Source organism: Triticum urartu, chromosome 5A, assembly GCF_056163025.1.
Source record: "Triticum urartu cultivar PI428250 chromosome 5A, HENAU_Tu73, whole genome shotgun sequence".
Classification (NCBI taxonomy): domain Eukaryota; kingdom Viridiplantae; phylum Streptophyta; class Magnoliopsida; order Poales; family Poaceae; genus Triticum; species Triticum urartu.
In genome coordinates, this window is record NC_141877.1 from 545,451,045 (window position 1) to 545,470,105 (window position 19,061).

The window sequence follows — 19,061 nt, forward strand, 5'->3', positions numbered from 1 at the left end:
GCTCGCTTGTTGTCATGGCTAGTCTCATATCTTCTCCGTTGTCTCCCGAGAATGAAGTTCTAAATTTTAAACAAAGGGAGGGAGAAAATCTAAAAGATGCTTGGTATAGAATTTGCAATGCTCAAAATAGATCTACCAGGAAGCAATCTAGTTCAGTTCTTCTCCGCAATTTTTATGTAGGTGCTAGTCCTTGGTATAGATATATCCTTGATACCATTACCGGAGGGAATTTCTTGGGTAACCATACTTTTGATTCTTATAATGCTATGTTAGATTTATTTGGCTCACCACCTCTTTTGGCTAATGGAACTATGTTAACTTTGGAGCATGTTATGCAAATACTTGAAATTATAGAAAATAAAGTTGCTACTATTGAATTAATTGAAAATCTAGATAAAAAGATCCACAATCAAATTACCCAATATGGATCTAAGGTAGGAATGACTTTGAAAAATATTAAGGAAAAGGAACCCATAGTTAATGAGAAAATAAACTTAGATTCTACTAGAATCGATAAACTTGAGGGTATCATTACGAACTTGGGAACCGCTTTTTCTTCCGTAAAGAATACTCCAAGTCCTCCTACTAAAATTTCCAAGCTTATGTATGTTCCTAAAAATAAGGGTGAATCATCTAGTAAGGAAACTGCGGATCTTAAATCTATAAGTATTCATCCCAATCTTTTTGCTATCGTTAAGGAACCAATTGCTACAAATGAATTTTTCGATCTTGTGCCTAAGAGTTTGATAACAACTAGAAAGAAATAAATTCCTAAGGGAGATAGATGCCTCATTGAAGAATTTCCTACCAAAGATGGCAATACCTAGATCTATTCTTGCTTGTTATGCCTAGCTAGGGGCGTTAAACGATATCGCTTATTGGGAGGCAACCCAATTTTATTTTTATTCCTTGATTTTTGCTCCTTTTTAGTAATAAATAAATTATTTAGCCTCTGTTTTGGTTGTGTTTTTTGTGTTTAATTAGTGTTTGTGCCAAGTAGAACCATTGGGAAGACTTGAGGAAAGTCTTGTTGAACTTGCTGTAAAAAACAGAAACTTTAGCGCTCACGAGAACTGCTGTAATTTTTATTTGGAGAGTGCTATTTAGTTAATTCTTTTTTCAGATGATTAATAGATAAATTCCTCACGTCCAGCAATTTATTTTAGAATTTTTGGGGTTGCAGATCTTGCACTAGGTACAGATTACTACAGACTGTTCTGTTTTTGACAGATTCTGTTTTTCGTGTGTTGTTTGCTTATTTTGATGAATCTATGGCAAGTAAAATAGTTTATGAACCATAGAAAAATTGGAATACAGTAGGTATAACACCCATATAAATAAAGAATGAGTTCATTACAGTACCTTGAAGTGGTCTTTTGTTTTCTTTCGCTAACGGAGCTCATGAGATTTTCTACTTTAAGTTTTGTGTTGTGAAGTTTTCAAGTTTTGGGTAAAGATTTGATGGATTACGGAACAAGTAGTGGCAAGAGAGTAAGATTGGGGATGCCCATGGCACCGCCAAGATAATCTAAGGACACCTAAAAGCCAAAGCTTGGGGATGCCCCGGAAGGCATCCCCTCTTTCGTCTACTTCTATCGGTAACTTTACTTGGAGCTATATTTTTATTCACCACATGATATGTGTTTTGCTTGGAGTGTCTTTTATGATTTGAGTCTTCGCTTATTAGTTTACCACAATCATCCTTGCTGTACACACCTTTTGAGAGAGCCATACATAATTTGGAATTTGATAGAATACTCTATGTGCTTCACTTATATCTTTTGAGTTATATAATTTTGCTTTAGTGCTTCACTTATATCTTTTAGAGGATGGTGGTGGATTTGTTTTATAGAAACTATAGATCTCTCATGCTTCACTTAGATTATTTTGATAGTCTTAATAGCATGGTAATTTGCTTAATAATAAATATGCTTGGTATTCAAGATTTGTAAAACTTTCTTTTGAGTGCGTTGAATACTAAGAAAAAAATTGATGCTTGATAATTGTTTTGAGATATGAGGATGGTGATATTAGAGTCATGCTAGTTGAGTAGTTGTGAATTTGAGAAATGCTTGTGTTAAAGTTTGTGATTCCCGTAGCATGCACGTATGGTGAACCGTTATGTGATGAAGTCGGAGCATGATTTATTTATTGATTGTCTTCCTTATGAGTGGCGGTCGGGGACGAGCGATGGTCTTTTCCTACCAATCTATCCCCCTAGGAGCATGCGCGTAATACTTTGCTTTGATAACTTCTAGATTTTTGCAATAAGTATATGAGTTTTTTATGACTAATGTTGAGTCCATGGATTATACGCACTTTTCTTCATTCCACCATTGCTAGCCTCTCTAATACCGCGCACTTTTCGTCGGTATCATACACCCACCAAATACCTTCCTCAAAACAGCCACCATACCTACCTATCATGGCATTTCTATAGCCATTCTGAGATATATTGCCATGCAACTTTCCACCGTTCCGTTCATTATGACACGCTCCATCATTGTCATATTGCTAGCATGATCATGTAGTTGACAACGTATATGTGGCAAAGCCATTGTTCATAATTCTTTCATACATGTCACTCTTGATTCATTGCATATCCCGATACACCGCCGGAGGCATTCATATAGTCATATTTTGTTCTAAGTATTGAGTTGTAATTGTTGAGTTGTAAGAAAAATATGAAGTGTGATGATCATAATTTTTAGAGCATTGTCCCAAGTGAGGAAAGGATGATGGAGACTATGATTCCCCCACAAGTCGGGATGAGACTCCGGACGAAAAAAGAAAAAAAAGAAAAAGAGGCCATAAAAAAGAGAAGGCCCAAAAAATGAGAGAAAAAGAGAGAAGGGACAATGTTACTATCCTTTTACCACACTTGTGCTTCAAAGTAGCACCATGATCTTCATGATAGAGAGTCTCTCATTCTGTCACTTTCATATACTAGTGGGAATTTTTCATTATAGAAATTGGCTTGTATATTCCAATGATGGGCTTGCTCAAAATGCCCTAGGTCTTCGTGAGCAAGCGAGTTGGATGCACACCCACTTAGTTTCTTTTGTTGAGCTTTCATATACTTATAGCTCTAGTGCATCCGTTGCATGGCAATCCCTACTCACTCACATTGATATCTATTAATGGGCATCTCCATAGCCCATTGATACGCCTAGTTGATGTGAGACTATCTTCCCCTCTTTTTGTCTTCTCCACAACCACCATTCTATTCCACATATAGTGTTATATCCATGGCTCATGCTCATGTATTGCGTGAAGATCGAAAAAGTTTTGAAAATGTCAAAAGTATGAAACAATTGCTTGGCTTGTCATCGGGGTTGTGCATGATTTAAATACTTTGTGTGGTGAAGATAGAGCATAGCCAGACTATATGATTTTGTAGGGATAGCTTTCTTTGGCCATGTTATTTTGAGAAGACATAATTGCTTTGTTAGTATGCTTGAAGTATTATTATTTTTATGTCAACATGAACTTTTGTCTTGAATCTTTTTGAATATGAATATTCATATGACAATTAAGAAGATTTACATTGAAATTATGCCAAGTAGCACTCCGCATCAAAAATTCTGTTTTTATCATTTACCTACTCGAGGACGAGCATGAATTAAGCTTGGGGATGCTTGATACGTCTCCAATGTATCTATAATTTTTGATTGCTCCATGCTATATTATCTACTGTTTTGGACATTATTGGGCTTTATTATCCACTTTTATATTATTTTTGGGACTAACCTATTAACCGGAGGCCCATCCCAGAATTGTTGTTTTTTGCCTGTTTTAGGGTTTCGAAGAAAAGGGATATCAAACGGAGTCCAAACGGAATGAAACCTTCGGAAACGTGATTTTCTCATCAGATAAGATCCAGGAGACTTGGACCCTCCGTCAAGAAAGCCACGAGGCGGTCACGAGGGTGGAGGGCGCGCCCCTGCCTCGTGGGCCCCTCGAAGCTCCACCGACATACTTCTTCCTCCTATATATATCCACGTACCCCCAAACGATCGGGAACGGGGCCAAAAACCTAATTCCACCGCCGCAACTTTCTGTATCCACGAGATCCCATCTTGGGGCCTGTCCCGGAGCTCCGCCGGAGGGGGCATCGATCACGGAGGGCTTCTACATCATCATCCAAGCCCCTCCGATGAAGTGTGAGTAGTTTACTTCAGACCTATGGGTCCATAGTTAGTAGCTAGATGTCTTCTTCTCTCTTTTTGGATCTCAATACAATGTTCTCCCCCTCTCTTGTGGAGATCTATTCGATGTAATCTTCTTTTTGCGGTGTGTTTATTGAGACCGATGAATTGTGGGTTTATGATCAAGTCTATCTATGAATAATATTTGAATCTTCTCTGAATTCTTTTATGTATGATTGGTTATCTTTGCAAGTCTCTTCGAATTATCAGTTTGGTTTGGCCTACTAGATTGGTTGTTCTTGCCATGGGAGAAGTGCTTAGCTTTGGGTTCGATCTTGCGGTGTCCTTTCCCAGTGACAGAAGGGGCAGCAAGGCACGTATTGTATTGTTGCCATCGAGGATAACAAGATGGGGTTTTATCATATTTCATGAAACTATCCCTCTACATCATGTCATTTTGCTTAAGGCGTTACTCTGTTTTTAACTTAATACTCTAGATGCATGCTGGATAGCGATCGATGAGTGGAGTAATAGTAGTAGATGCAGGTAGGAGTCGGTCTACTTGTCTCGGACGTGATGCCTATATACATGATCATACCTAGATATTCTCATAACTATGCTCAATTCTATCAATTGCTCAACAGTAATTTGTTCACCCATCATAGAATACTTATGCTCTTGAGAGAAGCCACTAGTGAAACCTATGGCCCCCGGGTCTCTTTCTCATCACATCAATCTCCATCACTTTATTATTGCTTTGCTTTTACTTTTCACTTTGCATCTCTATACCAAAAATACCAAAAATATTATTTATCATCTCTATCAGATCTCACTTTCGTAAGTGACCGTGAAGGGATTGACAACCCCTAAGCGCGTTGGTTGCGTTGAGCTATTGTTTTTGTGTAGGTACGAGCGACTCGCGCGTAGCCTCCTACTGGATTGATACCTTGGTTCTCAAAAACTGAGGAAAATACTTACGCTACTTTGCTGCATCATCCTCTCCTCTTTGGGGAAATCCAATGCAGTGCTCAAGAGGTAGCAGTTCGTAAAAGCAATATTAGAACTTATACACCTACTGAGCAAATTAAAGTTGAACCTAATATTGCTATTGTTAAAGATCTCTTATCTGATAATATTGATGGGCATGTTATTCATTTCCGTGATGAGACTGCTAGAATTGCTAAACCTTGTGCTAAAGATAAACCTAGATCTTTGGTAGGCATACTTGTTATTTCTATTAAAATAGGAGATCATTGTTATCATGGCTTATGTGATATGGGTGCCAGTGCTAGTGCTATACCTCATGACTTATACAAAGAAACTAGCAGTGTGACCCGCGCATTTGCGCGGCTAGATTCTCTACGTATATCACCATACAAGTTTCTGTATTTGGATTGGTCTCTAGAGAAAAACATTATTTCCATATGAATTTGACACTGAATATTATCAGTATATAAGCAACTAATTTTATTATTTGGTAAGACACATTCTTAACGGTCTATTTCCACTATACATCATGGGTTGGCAATCAAACCAAAGGAGTCATGATACTTTAATTTTAAAAATTATAAATAAAATTCAACCAAGAACTAAATCTAAGTATTGATATCTTTCATTTATGTACAACTTTTTTCTCCATTGGCTCATCATTATTAGTGTGATGGCTTGCCAAGTTGTGCCTTCAATGCTAATTATTATTTGATTATATTTAGATCTACATTTTCTTTTTCATATGGCCCAAATAGATAAATCTATATGAAAGTTATATCCCAAGGAAACACGCTAATTAGCTTCATGGAGCATTTTTTTTGTCGAAAGTGCAAAGCTACTATTTAGTATTCTTATCAAAGTTGTACCAATATTTCTGTTGAAGTATCTAAACCTCCTCTTTACCATGAAATCTATATTTTCACAGATATTGTTTTGAAATTGGATCTTCATATATAAGTAACTTCTTTGCATTTTTACTCTTTTAGAAATCCATCTTGAATTTGGTGTAGTTATTGTTACTCCTGCTATTTAACATGAAATCTATCTTTTCACAGATATTTTTTTAAATGGATCTTCATATATAAGTAACAACTTTGCATTTTTACTCTTTGAGAAATCCATCTTGAATTTGGTGTAGTTATTGTAGGGTTTTCTATCATATATACTGGTTAGTTGGCAGCATAAGCAACTATATGGCACTGCACTGCATACAACACATACTGTTTCAGATTGATTTTCATCATAATTTATTCGGCTGCTAATAAATGTATGTCTAGTACGTTTATATTTTAATCTAAACCATTATAAAGATGACCCCGTCATATAATTAACATATCATATTATTTAGCCCGTGTGATCAAATGTGTTGGAATGTTTTTTCCCAGTTCTCTCATCCCTCAGTCATTGTCACCATTAGGTACTTCATATCTCACTGAGGTCACAACTCCGAATCATAATGATATATCTAGTTGATTGGATACTATAGATGTGCATGGTCTTAACGACAATAGACTTCGTATTTTCTCCCCCCTGCATGTTAGCATGTACAGCCAGATATGCACATATGTATCATTCTAAAATATTCACGCAACTATATTGACTTCTTTTACTCATCCATCTTTTATTGCATTCTCTATCTCCCTCATTTATTCCAGGAAATAGAAGCCGGATCGATTTATTTGCTTGTCCAATCAGTGTAATTTTCATAGGTACTTTAGAGCTGTGCAACTTTTCCATGATGGTTGTTTGTGTCGCTCTTTCACCTCCCTCGCTTCTTTCCAGAAATAACTCGACTGTTGACTTGTCCATCCTATAGTCTCCAACAAAATTACTACTCCCTCTTAGTGTCGCAATTTTTAACTAAGCTTGAACTAACCTTAGTTCAAAACCGTGACACTTATTTTGAATCGGTGGGAGTACAATAAATTAAGCCCATCAAGCATATCACGATTGGGATATTCATAGGTTCTTTGAGAGATGCTACTTTTTTTTACAAGGATAACTTCCAATCTATTGATGGTTGTACGTGCCATCTAATAAGATAATAGTGTTCGTATGTTCCAAAGTATATGTTTGTAGTTTATAATTCACAATTTTATCTGTAAGTTCCTCTTAATACATCAAAAAGATTGTATAATGACATATTAAAAAAGTATTTTGCAGGCAATATAACGTTGTTATTCTCACATGACCAGTCCATGTACTCGTGTGTACATTACTGGTCAAAGTTTTAAAGCATCTCCTGGCAAAAATGTTTTAAAAAATCTTCTAGGAGTAAAAAGTTTTAACACATTTAGTTGCATGTTTACTTATGCATCTCAAATTTTTAAACGGGTGATTGTTTATTATTATACATGCACATTCTCGATGCTTTGATCTCATGGTCCTTCTAGCAACTTTTTTCCGTGAAGAATACTTAATGTAGAATGAAGCATTTGCATGTCGTATTTCTTCGTATTGTTTTTTTAATAGCAACCACTGCAATGATTTCCGAGAATAGAAATATAAATGTTAGCACTTACATGTTCTCCATTCACGATTTTTACAGAAAATATTCATATTAGGCAAAAGTATTTTGCTAATACATTTACGTACGCATCTTTTTAAAATCAGAATCGAGAGGCTTTTTTTGGCATGTGCTTGACGATGCACGCTGAGCCAGCTATGTCCTCTGAGAAGGTCAGTTTGCCTTATGTTTGCACGATATATATGTTCGTACAACGGCCGATCCCACAGCAGGCGGCTCGTTTGGGCCATGCATGCGCATTAGTCCAGTTTTTTCTTCTTTATCAACATCTTATGTATTTTTGTGATTTCCTTTTTATCAACATCTGGCTACAGAGTCTGCTATCCCAACGTGAAGTACTAAAAGTCTGATTTTTTTCTATTGTTTGAATGCAGAAGAAGAGGAGTTCGGATTGATTTTTCTACTAAAATAGTAAGATGACATCAGCATGTGAATTCTCCTCGGGCGCTACATCTTTCTAATGAGCGCTCCTCCATGATTTCACCCTAATAGGACTCTTAATTACTCCCTCCGTAAACTAATATAAAAGCGTTTAGATTACTATTTTAGTTATTTTTTTTCAGGCTTACTATTTTAGTTATCTAAACATGTCACGGGCCTTACTACTGCCCCGGACCGGCCCGCTCATCAGGAAACAGCACAGGGACGGCCTAGGCGGGAGAGGAGGCCCAACAGTCATTACAATGGCCCAAGTTGGAGCAAGTGACCTAGCTATATAAGCGTGCGTGTGTGGAGTGGTAGGGCAAGAAAGAACAGAACCCTAAACCGGCCGCCTGAGGCGTTATCCCCTTCCCATGTCCTGGCTCTCACTTCCCGATCCCCTTTCTTGTTGCTACCAATTCCCCCAAATTGTACCCAGATATGTGATGAATTAATAGTAGATCGAACGGAGGAAGTTGAGGATCGTATCGTCTGGTATTCAGAGCCTCCAAAATCCACCACAAAAATTCTTTCCTTCCTCGTGCGCGATCGATCTGGCGCCGCATACTCGCAGCCTCAAGGAGATCATGACGGGGCTCGATGTCCAAAAGCAGTTGGAGGACGCAGCTGCAGAGCGGAGCGGCATCGCCAAGGCTCTCCTCTTGATCCAGCAGACGCTGGACCGGATGGCGCCGTCAGTCGAGAAGATGGAGCCGGTGGTCGCCAAGATGGAGCCGGCGCTTGTTGCCCTTGAGCCAGTCGTCCAGGATCTCGCAGCCTGGCGCCCGGGCGTCGATGCGGCGGTTGGGTGACTTCAGGACGACCTCAGCGACATCCGGACGCAGCTTTCCAAGATCGCGTTCGGTGCGGGCGCGGCAAGCACGGCGACGACGCCGGTGCCCTCGCCAACGGTGGTCGCGCCGCTCGTCGACCAAGTTACCAGTGGTGACGACCACAGGCCAATGGGCCGTCACGAGCCTTCTCCTACTCGGGCCTCGACGTTTGGGGGGGGGGACTCCTCCTAGCGCCGATCCCGGCCAATGGTACGTTTCGCACGCCTTTCCCAAACATTCCCATTCCGAATCCTCTGGAGTTGTGCAGCGCGAGCGGATCTCTGGGGGTGCGCAGTGGAAATTCTAGAGTGGACTGCCCTGAATTTGACGGGGAAAATCCCACGGGGTGGAAAATTCGCTGTGAAGCGTGTTTCCGCATTGGGGGCGTGGATCCGTCTGTGTGGATCGATACTGCAGTAGTCAATTTCACCGGTGCGGCAGCACTCTGGTTAGAGTGGTCGCAAGCACATGTCCGGAGCCACAATTGGGATCAATTTGTTGCTGTGGTGTTAGAGAATTTTGGTCGCACGGAGTTTCAGCAGCTACTTAGGAAGTTTTCTAAGCTGAAGCAATCGGGGTCAGTGTTGGAATATGCGGAGCAGTTTAATGTTGCCATGCATTGCTTACTAGCACATCATAGTAGTTGGGATCCTTTGTTCTTTACCACTCACTTCATAGATGGATTGCATTCTGAAATTAAAGTTGCTGTTATGCTCCATCGCCCCAAGGATTTGGATACTGCAGTTGCTTTGGCTGAATTGCAGGAAGAAGCAGTGGAGATGGTGAGACAGGAGCAGGAGTCTCAGGTGACTGCTCGTGGGTTGACATCGACGGCCCGCGCAGGGCGCTTCTCGGCGCGGCCCCCGCTGCCCGTCACGGTGGCGTCCTCCTCCAATGGGCAAAAAGGGGCGCCCACTTCACCAGGCAGGCCTCCGCCTGATGGTCAGCGTAGTCCTGATAGTGCTCGCATCGCTATTGGTGCATCATCGGTGGATGACAAGCTCAAGACCCTGCGCGTACCGGAGAGCGCGTGGTCTATGCTTTACTTGCGGTGAGCGATGGGGGCAAGGGCACACCTGTGCTACCATAGTGCCGCTACATGTTGTGGAGGAGCTCGTGGGCATGCTCACCGTGCCCGCGTCGCCGGAATCAGCAGCGTCACAAGACAACTCAGAGGAAGAGGACCTTTGTTTGCTCTCGACTGCTGCTACTTCAGGAATGGAGTCGCCCAGGGCCTTCCGTATGTTGGGAACCTTACAAGGGAAGTCTCTATTGATGCTGGTGGATTCTGGTTCATCGCATAGCTTCATTAATTTGGAAATTGCCAAGGATTGGCCAGAGGTGCAGGCCATGTCCAAGCCACTGCGGGTGAGGGTTGCCGATGGGGCTGTGATAGTTTGCAATACTGAGGTACCGGGGTGTGAGTACCACATCCAAGGACATGTCTTCCAGTCAACTCTCAAATTGTTTCCATTGGGCAGCTATGATATGATACTTGGGATGGATTGGTTGGAATCTCGTGGATTGATGAACATCGACTGGGGTGCCAAGAGCATGATTTTTCAGCATCAGGGACAGTTTATTCAGCTGCGAGGAGTGTCTGTGGACGCACACAAATGCCCGAGCATCTCTACGGTTCAGTTGCAACTTCTGCAGGCTCACGAAGCAGTGTTTGCCTTAGTGCAGCTCTATTCGGTGAAGCCAGAGGGTGATTCATCAAGTATACCGGCTATAGTCCAAGAGTTGCTTGCGGAGTTCTCAGAACTGTTTGAGGAACCACGCGGATTACCTCCTCACCGTTCCTTCGACCATGTTATTGACCTGCTGCCAGGGGCGGTCCCTGTCAACATCAGACCTTACCGGTACAGCCCGGCGCAAAAATATGAGATTGAGGCCCAAGTGGCTGACATGTTGGCTCAAGGGATCATTCAGATCAGCCGCAGTCCGTTCTCGTCGCCGGTGTTGTTGGTGCAGAAGAAGGATGGAGAATGGCGTCTTTGTATTGATTTCCGGCACTTGAATGCAATCACAGTGAAGAATCGCTATCCCCTGCCAGTGATCGATGAGTTGTTAGATGAGCTGCATGGATCAAAATGGTTCACTAGTCTGGACCTACGGTCGGGGTACCATCAAATTCGGATGAGGCCTTCGGACGAAGCAAAAACTGCCTTCCAAACCCACCATGGTCACTTTGAGTTCAAGGTCATGCCGTACGGAGTGACCGGTGGTCCGGCAACGTTTCAGACCGGGATGAACACCATGTTTTCTCCTTACCTGTGAAAAGGGGTGCTTGTCTTCATAGACGACATCTTGGTTCACAACAAAACTTTGGAAGAGCACGTGGCCCTCTTACGATCGGTATTTAAAACTCTGAAGGAGAACCAAATGAAAGTCAAAATGAGCAAGTGCACATTTGCGAGCGATCAGTTGAGGTACTTGGGACATGTCATTAGCGCCGAAGGGGTGCAAACTGACCCCACTAATATTGACAAAGTGCAAAAGTGGCCGAGCCCACAATCAGCGAAAGAAGTGCGCCAGTTCCTCGGATTGGCAGGGTGCTACAGAAAGTTTGTGCGTCACTTTGGTCTGATCAGTCGACCGTTGACTGAGTTGCTCAAGAAGGGAGCGGTTTTTCGTTGGACATCTGATCATGAGGAGTCATTCGAAGCCTTGAAAAGAGCCTTGACCTCAGCTCCTGTTTTGGCATTGCCAAATTTCTCCAAGCCCTTCGTGCTGGAGACGGATGCCTCGGACAAGGGCATTGGGGCTGTGTTGATGCAGGACCAGCACCCAGTTGCGTTTCTAAGCCAAACTCTTGGTCCACGGCTTCGTACACTCTCTACCTATGAAAAAGAAAGCTTGGTTGTACTCATGGCTGTCGAGCGTTGGCGTTCCTATTTGCAAACCTCAGAGTTTGTGATTCGCACTGATCATCGCAGTCTGTCCTGTCTAGATGAGCAACGGTTGACTACTCCATGGCAACAAAAGGCCTTGACCAAGCTTCTTGGGCTGAACTACCGCATTGAATACCGGAAAGGAGCTCTAAATCAAGCGGCTGATGCCCTATCCCGTCGCCCAGAAGCTGCTGTTTGTGCGATCTCGGTTTGTGTTCCTCGCTGGTTGGAGGATGTGAAGCGCAGCTACACCCAAGACCCCCAATGCACCAAGATATTAGCAGCAGCGTCAGTCCCGACAGCAACCAATGGCTCGTTTCAAGTGCATGGAGGACTCATCCATTACAAAGGGCGAGTGTGGATTGGGAACAATCCGGTGGTGCAGCAACAGGTGTTGGGAAAACTCCATTCCGGAGCGATTGGAGGACACTCGGGTGTCCAGGCTACTTACAGTCGCCTTAAACAGCACTTTGCTTGGCCCCGAATGAAGCAGACAGTGAAGGCATATGTAGCAGCGTGTGCCGTTTGCAAGCAAGTCAAACCAGAGCATGTCAAGTATTCAGGGTTGCTTCAGCCGCTGCCTGTTCCAAAGCAAGCATGGGAGATGGTCACACTTGATTTTGTGGAAGGGTTACCAACATCTATGGGGTTTAACTCTATTCTGGTGGTGGTGGACAAGCTCACTCATTATGCTCATTTGATACCCCTGCGGCACCCCTTCTCCGCCCTTCAAGTGGCCAAAGCCTACATGGATAATGTGTTCAAATTGCATGGTCCTCCGGATGCAATGGTGTTGGACCGTGATTGAATCTTCACCAGCAAGATTTGGCAAGAGCTGTGCAAGCTGGCACACATCACCTTGAACATCTCCTCAGCAAGGCACCCTCAAACGGACGGAACCACGGAGCGAGTAAACCAATGCATGGAGCTGTACCTTCGTTGCTTCATGCACAATTTCCCAAGTAAGTGGGTTGACTGGATCTCTCTGGCTGAGTTTTGGTATAATACCTCGTACCATTCTACTCTCAAATCCACTCCGTTTGAGGTGCTGTATGGACACAAGCTGCGGTTCTTTGGGATCTCCAACATAGCAGATGCAGCCATACCAGATTTGGCTGAATGGACCCAGGAGCGCGCCACCATGTTGGCTTGTTTACGCCAACACTTGAATCGGGCCCGGCAATGGATGAAGGACAAGGCGGATCGCCACCGTTCGGACAGGACCTTTACAGTGCAGGACTGGGTCTACTTGAAGTTGCAGCCCTATGCCCAGTCCTCGGTGGCTGCTCGCGCTAACCATATACTTGCCTTTCGCTACTTTGGTCCGTTTCAGGTTCTGCAACGTGTCGGCGAAGTGGCTTATAAGTTGGCCTTGCCTGAGCAGGCTAAGATCCACCCTGTCGTCCACGTCTCCCAGCTACGCGCGACGGTTCCTCCTACAACAACAATTCTGCCGGAGCTGCCCACGCTGGACGAAGACTTGCTTCCGTTTCAAGTCCCTGAGAAGCTTCTGAATCGGCGGACAGTGCAGCGCGGGACGCGTCAAGTGGAGCAGGCGCTGGTGAAGTGGTCTGGTTTCCCCGACTCTCTGTCATCGTGGGAGGATGTCATTCCCCTGCAAGCACATTTTCCGCGAGCCCTGGCTTGGGGGCAAGCTCAGGCTAAAGGGGGAGGAAATATCACGGGCCTTACTACTGCCCCGGACCAGCCTGCTCATCAGGAAACAGCACAGGGACGGCCCAGGCGGGAGAGGAGGCCCAACAGTCATTACAATGGCCCAAGTTGGAGCAAGTGACCTAGCTATATAAGCGTGCGTGTGTGGAGTGGTAGGGCAAGAAAGAACAGAACCCTGAACCAGCCGCCTGAGGCGTTATCCCCTTCCCATCTCCTGGCTCTCACTTCCCGATCCCCTTTCTTGCTGCTACCAATCCCCCCCAATTGTACCCAAATATGTGATGAATTAATAGTAGATCAAACAGAGGAAGTTGAGGATCGTATCAAAACACTCTTATATTAGTTTACAGAGGGAGTAGTTGGCTGCCGTACCTTTTTTTAGCTGGTATAAGCTGCCGTACTTTGCAATACCTAAACTATCTGCGTATTTAAAGAAAATATTGGTACGTGACATGTCACATGTCAAATTATTTCTACGTGATCATATTTGTATGTAATGCTACATCTATTAATCTCACCCATTAATTTCTAATATTGACAAGATAATTTAATCTATGTGGATGAACATAATGACTTATTTGACTCATGTCTTAAGTATATAATAGATATACACTACAAGAAATCTGTAGATCCATGACGGATTTCGCATGACGTTTTCGAAATCTGTCATGAATGGCCCGGTACAGCCCCGCAAGCCCGCCAAAGCCCGCCTAACCATTCACGTATAGAAACCAAACCCTAAGTGCCTCCTCCTCGGCCCCCCTCCTCTCTCTGTCTCTCCCTTCGTCGCAGCCCTCCTCCCCATTCCCCATCTTCTCACACACATCGCCGCCGCCCACCACCACATCGCCTCCTCCCACTGCTCGTCGCCGGCCCTTTCCCTCCTCTCACCTTGATGCTCCGGCAGCTGCTAGATCCGCCGCAACCCCCACCAATCCATCCCTCGCGCGACCCATCTCTCTCTCTCCTGCGAATCGTCGCGCCGCCACCAACATCCGCCGATTCCGGCGACGTCCGCCACCGTGCAGCACGGTCACGAGTTCATCTCCGACCCATCCGCCCTCCTGCTCGGCTGGATCCGCCGCTCCCAGCCCCCCGCGCTCGCACTCAAACCCTAGCCCATGCCTAGGGTTTCGGCTGCGGCGGCGCGTCCGTCGCTGGCGCGTCTCTAGCAGCACCACTCCGTCGTGCATCGCGCCCCCTCGCGCCTCTCCGCCTCCCCCAAGCTCAGTGCGTTCGACTGCGTTGGGCTGGACGGCAGCGACCGCGACGCCCTCTTCCGCGTCTCTGGCGCAGCGGTGTGTCCTGTACACCTGTGGCTACCTCCTCAATTACGCGACGACGGTGTGTGGCCTGCACTGCGACCATTGCATTGCTTACATATGTCTCCGATGAGCACTGCGACCTCTGCCTCCCTCTTCTGCTTGATTCAGCTTGATTTTGTATCTTTCCTCTCAAGAATTGATGATTTAATATTTACAAACATTAATCCCTCTGTTATATAATTTATAGTCTAGTAGCAAATTAGGCTCATAGTCACTAAATTGTTTGATGCTTTCCTGATTTGATTAAGATGACTGTTGCAATCAGGTAGCTATAGTTTTAGTTGACTGTACTTTTTTATCTGTATTATGTGAAAGTGAACTTCAGAGTGCAAAATTGTATTTGTTGTGCATTTTTGTATCTTTCTAGAACCAAAAGAGATGAATTGAACCTTTTCTTACCGCCTAATAAAAGGACATGTGCAGAACTGTATGTGCTGTACATTTTTGTATCTTTCTAGAACCGAAAGAGATGGAGAATTGAACCACTTCTTACTGCCTAATAAAAGGGAGTGTAGTACTGGTTCAATCACTTCCAGAATGCTTCTTGATATACCAGGAAAAGGGAGTTATCCACTTTTAAGAATTACTGGATGTTGCTTTACATTCTACTGTAGCCTTTTTGTCTTTCTGTATTGTGGAATCAGTGTTCCTTGTCTGACATATTTCTCTACTGTTGTAAAGTGTATGTATTAATACCCCATTAATATAGTACATAGTCAGTCATAACTACTTTATAATAGTTTAGATATACTTCCCTAAAATGTCATGTGAACCATTGTATAGCTCTTATGTTCATCATTACTTCACTGTATAGCTCTTCTGTTTATCATTACTTCCAGCTTGGTTGTTATTTTTTGCAGTACTGGTAGAGATCAGATTGCCATAGCCCATCATATAGGTTCTATGTTTGATTGATTTCCTCTACCAAATCTAAATATAATAATCAAAATTTGCATTTGTTTAATGCATGATCTGTTATCAAAATCGAGAGTTAGTGGTTCAAGTTTATTAAATCATGTTAAGTGTAGTGTAACTTTGAAAGTGTCTCCACCTTGAACAATTCATTTATTCTTGCTTTCTTTAACATTAATAGGTATTATTTATAATCTGCTTCCTCAATTCCAGAATAATTGAATTTGACCAAGTTTATTAGAAGCTATATCAACATCTACACCACACAATTAGTTTCATTAGATTCATTGTAAAATACATTTTTTGTAAAAAAAGAGCTCACTTGTCTATTCTTGATACTATAGTATACCTATTATGTCTGCACAGGTAGATAGGTGTATTTGTTTACATAAGAAAAATGACACAAAGTTAGTTCATGATCATGGCTTAGGGAAAAAAAGGTGTGCACTATGGTAAAAAGAGGAACAATTTTGTTGCAAGTAGTTTTCCAGAAACAATAATTTATCTTGTTCCTATCCCTCTATTATTTGTCAACACCCCTCTGATCTTTGAGATGATAATTTTTCAAAGGTACCTACAGTTGCACAACAAGGTGGAGCTCCTCAGCGCTTTGGCATGGGTAAGCTCCTATGCCCTTCAAGATGATTTGAACTATTTGGCACTAGGTTCCTCGTGATTAGTCATCGATGTTGTGTTGCTGCAATGAAACAATATTGTTGATTAATGAAAGACAAGCAATCCTGGCATAACTCTTAAGTATATAGGCCTCACGAGTGAGGTTCAAATCATGTGAAATAAAAATGATGATTCAGATGATAATAACTACTATTTATGTTGTTGTAATCAACTTGCCATTTTGTAACAGAAGCATATTGTTTGTTACAGATTTACTTGGTGGTCGGAGCCACAAAGGAAGTTGGAGGTGTAGACATGAACTTGATGATTAAGAGGGTCTGTACAATCTTGTATATTTGTAGATGTAATCTGGTGTAATTATTATTAAGGGCATGTGATCTGATGTTGGATGTATTATCTGGATGTATTTTGGCCACCTTTTAGAAGGGCTTTACTCAGTGAAGTATTGAATACAAATTTGTCAAATGCTTCAAATTATGGGTATGTTCAATAGAAATTAATTGTGTTGTGAAAGCTTGTTTGATTACGTGTAATGGGTGGCGCTGGTTGGATGGAAATCATGGTTGGACTAAAATAAATGGTCTAAACCACCACAATAAAAAAATGCGGATGCCACGTCACATCCATGCTGGTGCCATGTAGATGCCATGTCAAGCCTCAATCCATGACGGACTAGTCTGTCACAGAGGACCGGGCCTGGGCAGGCCTAGGGACTGATCGGTGACGGCCAGGATCCGTCATGGTGGTACAGTTTTCAAATTATGACGCGATATACATGACGAATTTTAAATCCGTCATGGACCACCCTCCTTGACGGTTTTGCACTGTTCCATGACAGACATTATCCGTCATGGATTAACAAGATTCTTGTAGTGATACTACGCGGAAGTGTTTGATAGTTGAAGTGCAATGGTATTGATGTTAGAGCCTGATTTGGAACACCATTAATATTTACAACAATTCCAATTTTTCATCTTTTACTCACCATCTGTTGATGTCTCTATCCCTCCAACAAGCTTTTCATTGGAATTGATCTACCAAGAATTAAATCTAAACATTATCAAAAACACCTCTGGTTGGAAGCAATGTTGTCATATGAAGTCACTTATCGTATTGATTGAATTCCTAATGTTCATGCATCTTTGGATGACCTTTCACCTAGATGTCCCTCATTTCTATGCATCATATAACAGAAATTTCATACCCCAAACAGGAGCACCACGGTTGGATGATTTCCTTAATGATTTTCTTGGTGTTTCACCAAGAATTGAGTATAACAATAATGACTCTTATCGTGAACGTGTTCTCTTTCTTCATTCATCTGATTAGTGGTTGTATATACTCATCAAATATATGCATCTTTTTAACACTTCTTATAGAGTTTTTACAGCAAGCGGTCCTTTTTGAAGTCCAATCCTTGGTCTATTGATATAATCTTTTTTGTTTGTCCATATACTACTTCATCTCTGTTTTCATCTTCTATTTTTGTAGTGCATATCGTGGTGTGCTTCTATAAACTTGTACGTCATTGGTGCCATTCAGATCAAACTTCAATAAATTTGAGCACATGCTAGCTTATCTACATGTTCCTCTGTTCATAGCTCGCGGACTGGTATGCTTTGTATAATCAAAGTCGGCCCAAGCATGGTGAGTGTCTCCGGTAAACCATAACAATGATACTTTGTTGCTCTAACTAATCCTGTCCTTAAAAAGAAAATTTTATTATATTTTCTTTACAAACGTAAAAATAACATTGTCCAGAGCTTATCGGGTTTCCTTCTAGCCCAAAAATTAGCCTTAAATCATTGGCATGCATATCGCGTGTGTGTGCTGCCAGCCAGTGGCGGAGCATCGGCGGGACAAAACTGTAAAAAGTAAAAGTGATTGTACGAATGATCTAATCTTTCATTGATTGAGAATCACATATTTATACAAGATTTGGGACGCATTGTGAAGGCGTCTATACAAAGAGGCGCCTGTACGGACAGATGCGCCCGTACGACGCTTGGACACTAATAACCGCTAACTACGTTTCCTAACAACAATTCGCTAAAGCCGCTTCGTTGATGTCGGTTCTCAACACTCCCCCTTGTACAACGTCTCTTCTTTTGATTCATCTTTGAAAGCTTCTTGTATATTTATCATTCATCTCTTGAGAGTCTCCTCCAAAAACCCTGTGGGAAAAAATATGAGGAGAATGGTATAGATATGTTGCTAAAACTCCTTTAAACCCAGTGGGAAAAATAATAAGGAGAAAATGATGCAACATATAGAGATTATTGTCTCTCGATAACTCATATGAGAAAAACCTTCAAAGAAGGAGAAAATTATTAGTGAGTTAGAGAACAATAAACATGCTTTAGATACTTTCCTTTAAAAACCTTTATAGGAAAAATAGAAAGTATAGCATATAATCTTTATGAAGATATTTGCCTCATTAAAACATCATGAGAAAATTTTCAAAGAAACTCATAATGAAAAGAGTGCAATCAGATGTGCCATGAAAAACTCCTTTAAAACCTAGTAGGAAAAATATAAGGAGAAATATGATATGGCATACATTAACTCTTGTATTTAATTGTCTCGTTAAAAACCTCTTATGAGAAACCTATTGGAAAAACTCATAAAGGAAAAGAGTACAATATTCATTATCTGCTGATAACTAAAAGGATTATATTTTCAGGAGATTTCTCCCCCTGAAC